At 40.7% G+C, this 6,568-nt stretch overlaps 1 long non-coding RNA gene across 1 annotated transcript; it reads left to right on the plus strand.

The window, feature by feature from the left end:
* Positions 1-5,705: 5,705 nt before the first annotated feature.
* Positions 5,706-6,262, plus strand: LOC122638302. Its single transcript, XR_006329394.1, has 2 exons — positions 5,706-5,954; positions 6,126-6,262. It is a non-coding gene; the product is annotated as an uncharacterized LOC122638302 (long non-coding RNA).
* The last annotated feature ends 306 nt before the right edge of the window (positions 6,263-6,568 follow it).

A 6,568-nucleotide genomic window follows, 5' to 3' on the forward strand; every position in this document is an offset into this window, starting at 1 on the left:
CAGACCCTAGTGGACAATTAAGTCTAATGGACTTAGGGTGCACCCCAAACATGACCTAATGGACCTAATGGGTATGGCTAAAGCCAAACAAGCCCTAAGACCTAAACTAAAACCCTTGTAAAGACCTAGGGCCACTAAGTGATTGGGGGTACCTAAACCAAACACACCCTAAGGACCCTTCTACCCCCCTTAAAGCTAAAAGAACCCCTCTCATTTACTTATCTCTCCCCCTCCCCCATAAACCGTGGAGGAGAAGAGACAAGAGAAAAGAGAAAGAGGAAGAGGAAGGAAGAAGAAGGAGAAGTAGAAGAGGAATTGGAGGGGAAGGTAAGAGGATGGAAGCCATGCAAAGATGGTTGGCATCCCTACACCTCCTCCTCAGCTGGCTGGACCCAAGGGAGAAGAGAAAGAGGAGGAGAAGAGATGGAGAGAGTGGCTGGAAGAAGGAAGCTCACCAAGGTAAGCTCCCTAAACCTAGCTCTCCCTCATTTCTCTTTGATTTTGTTGGATTCTTGAGCTAGGGCTAACCTAGGGTTCCATTTGGGACTCAAGGTGAAGCTTGGCCCTAGTTGGGAGCTCTAATGGATGGTGACCTAGGCCTCTAAGTGTTGCAATTGCAGCCATGGCCAATGAACCCTTGATTTGAACCTTAAATCCCAACCCATGGACCAATGTGAGACCCAAACCTTGTAGGATCATGGATCCTTGAAGTGAGACTAGGACCTAGTGACCCTAGGAAGGCTTAAACACCTCCCCCTTGTCCCTGAGGTACTATGGAGCTCCAAGCTTCAAGCTGGAGCAAAAGCCCTCTACAATCTTGGAAGAGACTGCCGAAGGATGAACGATCGGATCCATCTATCGTGGTACCACCCGTTAGTCCGCCCAGTACAAACCCTGCGCAATGGCCTGAGCAGACGAAGGCACGGATTCACCATGTTTGCCTCTGCCCGAAGCCTGTTGCTCTCGGGTCTGTCTCAGGAAAATAAACGGATGCAGGGGCGGACCACAGAAGCACATCCGCCCGTGGATCTGCTCCCTTTTATGATTGTCTCAGGTGTCGAACGGATGAACCACCAGACTCAAGTAAGAAGTTTTGCTCATGAGTCTGCTCGCTCTGGTTTTACCTTTTGGCCTGAACGGAGTCAGGGGCGGATTCACCACTGCTGAGACCTCCCGTGAGTCTGCTCGTGCTGTCTTGGTTGAAACTTGATTTTAACCTCAAGGGCCTAGCATGGGACCCTCCTATGCATGCTTTAATGTTTTTTTTTGTATTCCTAGGCTACCCAACTCAATGGAGAGTGGGAAGGCCAGGTGATATTCAAGTCAACCACACGTGGCGGTGCCCGTGTTAGGTGAGTGGGTTCTGGGTGATTTGGTGGGCTTGAATCTTAAGCATGCTAGTATATAATTATAAGCATGGTGCGCATTGCATTTTATTCAATTGTGAACTATTAAGAATGTGATAGTATAATGCTCACCATTGTATCGGGCTACGGTGCTTGGTATACCGATACCGAAACCCCAATTTATTTAATTATGAAAACTGATGTATGCCATCCTGATCTGTATGTGCCGTGCTATGCTGGTACCCAGGTTCTAGATGGAATAGGACGTTGATGCACCCGGAATACCTCTCGGGACGATAGGACTTGCATATAGTATATCTATGGCTTGGATGCTTGCTCCCTTATGCTACGACCCTTGCCAACAGGGGTTTATGTGTTGGATAGTCTGAGCACCTGCGGTCTGTGGAGGTGGGAGAGGCCAGGGCAGGGGTAGTGATGGCTATCGGGGTTTGCCACTGGGTGGTCATGATGACTTCTACAGGCCCAGGTCCCTTCGTGATAATTGAGGTCTTACTGGGGCGATAGGATAAGTGACCCTCAGTGTTTTCTGAGTTATCACAGTAGCATATACTTGACCGATAGAATTGTGTGTTAGGTGAAAAATGAATCTAACCTTAGCTTGCATCATTCTGTTTGATATTGATTGTGTGATGTATGCGCATTCCCCTTTGCTCCCTCACTAGCTAGTGTAGCTAACCCCATTGCGCAATCCTTTTTAGTTGCTTATGCAGGGGGTACTACTTGGATAAGCACCGTTGGATGTGAATCAAGTGGGACCAGCGGCTGTAACTTGGATGTAGATGTACACCCAAGATTGGTGCCCTTGTGGCAATTATTTATTTTTACTTCTTGTCTTCATTCCACATTTATATATAAACTGTATGTTTATTTTAGGGAGAGTAATGATTGGTTACTAATGATTAGAATTGTAATATGTGTTATCATTAGAGAATCGATGCTCTATAATTTCACATGATTATTTTAATTTCGCTTCCGCTAATTCTGTATCTAGAACGGTTTATTCCTTTTTGTACGTTCCTTTCTGTTATCAATAAGTGATGACAGGGTGGATTGTGGCTTGAGACACTGTATCTGCGATCCTTGTGGGTGTTGGGATGATGTGTAATTGTCCCAGTCATACCCCTATGCGGCAATATTTATTACATCGAGATAGGGGCGTGACACATATAGAGTACCTCAAATCCAAAGACCTTGGAACCCCCAATCATACCCAAATTGGTATAGGAACCAAAAGACAAATGGTAACCAAATGGTTTGGAGACCAAGGGAAAGGTATGATACTAACAATGATGGACCCAACATACAATGGGGACCAAAGTTTTATTAAGTATCTTTGTTTTATAGGATATGAGCAACTTGGAATGGTATATCGATAGTGGTTGCTCAAAGCATATGACATCCAACCCAAAGGTATTTTCGGAGCTCAAGAAGCAAAAAGGGGGATGGGTATCTTTTGGAGATAATAGCAAAGGAAGAATTATTGGAAACGGATCTATAAAGTTTGGAGGTACAATCATTTCTAACGTTAGTTTAGTTGATAATCTTAAGTATAATTTACTTAGTGTGAGTCAACTATGTAACATTGGTTATGTTGTTAATTTTAATGCCTCTAAATATGAGATCATTGACTCTAACGATAATATTATTCTTGAAAGAAGTAGAAAGAACAATGTTTATGCACTACAAGAAAATGGTGCAACAACAACACATTGGGAGGAGATATGGTGGCATTTTTGGTAAACGTCGTCATATATGAGTATGCAATGGCTTTTTGCGATAAACGCCATCATATATGAGTATTCAACGACGTTTGTAAACAAACGCCGATATATATAGGTAAACGTACATATTGTAAGGCATTTTTTCAATAAGCGCCGTTGTAGATAACAAAACAACGACATTTAGTAATAGTGTCGTAGATTATTTATTGTTGGAATAAGGGGAAGATAGAAGGTCGAAGGGGATATAGTGTTTCTATTAACGGCGTTTCTTATAAAGTGCCGCTGTAGAATACAATACAATGGCGTTTCTTGTTAAACGCCGCCAAAAATCCTAAGCCTTATTTCCTTCCCGCTCGAGCCCGCGCTCACCATCTTTGTTCAACTCTCAAATCTCTCAAATTCCCAAACCTATATTCACTTCCCGCTCTGTTCCTGCGCGGTCATCATCCCTCTCTCAAATATCTTTCAACCTCCTCTCTCACTGCTCCCAAATTTCTCTGCCTCTACGATCTCCTCTCTCACTGCTCCTGGCCGACGTCTCTGCCGCTGTGATATCCTCGGCTCAACCTCAACCTAGGGTTTTGGAATTCCTCCATCGGTGTGCAAGTCTTCCTCTCAAAGCTCCACTCTCTCTGAAGGCGAGATTCTCTTCGTTTTCTAACTCAATCTCAACCCTAGTTTCAGCCTTCCTCCTCCTATGTTCTCAGACTCTCACGATATGTGTGTGTGTGTTTTTTCCTTTTTGTTCTCTCCTCCTCCTCTTCTTCTTCTTCTTCATCTCTCACTGTGGCTGAGAGTCACTCGAATCACTCCCACGAATTTTTTCCCCATCTTCCTCTGCTCCTTAAGATAAATTTTTTTTTTCTGTTGCTGCTGCTGAAGACGCTGCTCATAGCCAATTATGCATTCTCTCCTCCCATTCTCAAGCTCCTAAGTGAGCAGACAATCTGTATATCCTATCCCTACATTTTTTCTTTAAATTATGTCTTTTAAGACTTTGAATTCAAATTGATCTTGATTTATTTGTGTTTTCTTTTTAGTCAGCTGGTGACAGAAGCCTTACAACGAAACGTTGAAGCAATAACTGAAAACAATGTGGCGAGTAATCACTCAAGTGATTATGTGGCTTGCACACAAAAGAACAAGGCAAGCAGTGGAATAGGAAGTGATGCTCAAGTAAGTGTTTTCTAGCCACCCAGTAGTACAAATTTTCTGCTTACATCATATGTCTTTGGAATTAACTATGCCTGTTTCTTGTTGTGCTTCTGAGGCTTTGTGGTAATACTTTACAAGCACTTTCAGGATGCCACTACTATGACACATATATTAACATGACAAATGTTTGTTGATGAGGTTTTGTGGTAGTACTATTAACTTCATGCATCTAATGGTAAATTGGTAATGGATTTTCCAACAGAATATTAGTACGTACTACATATTGTTCATATTCCAATTCTTGCAGCATGAACATAAGAGGTTGGAATGCCATGATTGGACTTGGATTCAATGCTGCAATAAGGTTGTATACACTAATATGAAGTTAATTAATGAAGTAGTTACAGAAATATGATTTTCTTTTCTCTTCCTCGTTTCCCTTTGTATTCAAATGGTTGTATATCCCCTAGTGCTGCTTTTTCCTAATTGTATATATACTTCTATGCCATATCCCATCAGCAAATTATTAGGCCTTGGACTTACTCTTTTTTATGTGATTTTATATGTACTTCTATTCACCATCAAGGGCCCATAGGCCAACTACAAGCTAAGAGGAAGGCTAAGACAAGCCCACAATCTACAACTAAGGGGGGAGGGGGGGGGAGGAGGGGGAGAAAGGTGCCTTTTTTTTTGGCACAAATGCAATCCAAGAGAGTCGAACCCTTGACCTCTTGGGGGGCATGCACCAACTTGCAATGCCTCCAGCCAAACTCAAGTTCAAAACTAGCTATCAAGTCTAATTTTTTTAACGATTCTATGAGTGGTTTTATTTTTTATTTTTTAAAATTGTTCCACATTTTATCTTAGTTTTGATTGATTGATTACCTGTACTTGCGAAAATCCATCCAGGGATATAAGTAACAATAATCTTGGAAACCGGATACCCTATCAACTCCCTCCGAATGTGCAGCAACTGTAAGTTTATCATTGATCTAGTAGTTGGATCATTTTTCTGATTCAATTTATGACTTGAAGTTGACTGGTTGCTCTACTTTATTGTTCTTGTGGTTAATCCTTTTGAGTTAGTGCTAGTTGTAGCTTGAATTTATCATAGGTAAGTTGTAGTTTTTACATTATCTCTTTCTTCTCTTCTTCACTTTCTCTCTTTATTTTCTTCCCATTATAATTCAACCCTCCTTGTTGAACACTTCCTTGCTGTCCTACATCAAGAAAAGATGGATGTAACTTTTGGATAGTTGGTCATGTAAACCTTTGTTTCAAGTCTAAAATGTGTAGGATTTTTAGTCAGGTAAGTAGTACTGAAATGGCTATCAGTGAATGTAATTTCTTAGTACTGATCTGGATGAATTTCTCATGCCCAATACAAATTGTACTTGGGAGCTCCTATTTGCAACGGACTTGTGATAATACACCTACAACAAACTTTTGTACATTGTTAGTGAAACTGCAAGCAGCCAATGTGCCATGGGAAGCTGATGAGCATCCTTGTTAAACATTGGAACTAAAAAGTAAAACGGAAAGATGTAAACAATGATAGAAAATGTTCAAACTCAAACTTGGAAAGCTTGATGCCATCATATTGGAGTAGTTTTATGTCTTTCTCTCTCTCACCAAAGAATGTTTGTCTGCCCAGCTCTGCCTATAATTTCTGGTAGAACTACTTGTTTCCAAGCAGTTTTGTAACCTCCAGGTAATCTCCCCTCTCTCCCCACCTAAAGGAAAATCTCTGCTCATATCTGGCCGTGATATCTAGGGAGAACTTTGGCCCTTTTCAAGTAGATCTCTAGTGGCCAATACTCAAATCTTAGTTTGAGCATTTTCCTATCTGTTGCTGACCTCTCTCTCATATTTTTGGTTTCAGATTGGTGACAATTTTTAGTTGAAGTCATCTTCCACAGTTCAGAGAATTGTTTAGTTGAAGTAGGTAAGAGATTAGTTTTGTATGCATTATACTGTGGATTATTTTTATATAGTAGATTAGGGAATTGTTGGGGGGATGATGTTTATTTATTCCTTGTTTAAATGTTGATGGAATTGGTGTTCTGTTATTAGTTATTACATGGTTTAATTATTTTAGAAAATCTCATCCCAACAAATGGATTATAAATCTTTGTTCCTCGGAGATTTTTATTTTATTTTATCTAATGTCTTTGTTATGTATGCTTTGTATAATGAGTTCTTACATTCTTAAATGGAGAAGGATTTTTTGTTTCTTTTGATCAGTACCCATCTTTCTTTATGTTAGTTATTGTCAAAGTTCAAGTCCTTAGTTTTGAACTTTATGTTAGTTCTTGTCAAAGTTCA

This window comes from Telopea speciosissima, chromosome 8, assembly GCF_018873765.1.
Source record: "Telopea speciosissima isolate NSW1024214 ecotype Mountain lineage chromosome 8, Tspe_v1, whole genome shotgun sequence".
Lineage (NCBI taxonomy): Eukaryota > Viridiplantae > Streptophyta > Magnoliopsida > Proteales > Proteaceae > Telopea > Telopea speciosissima.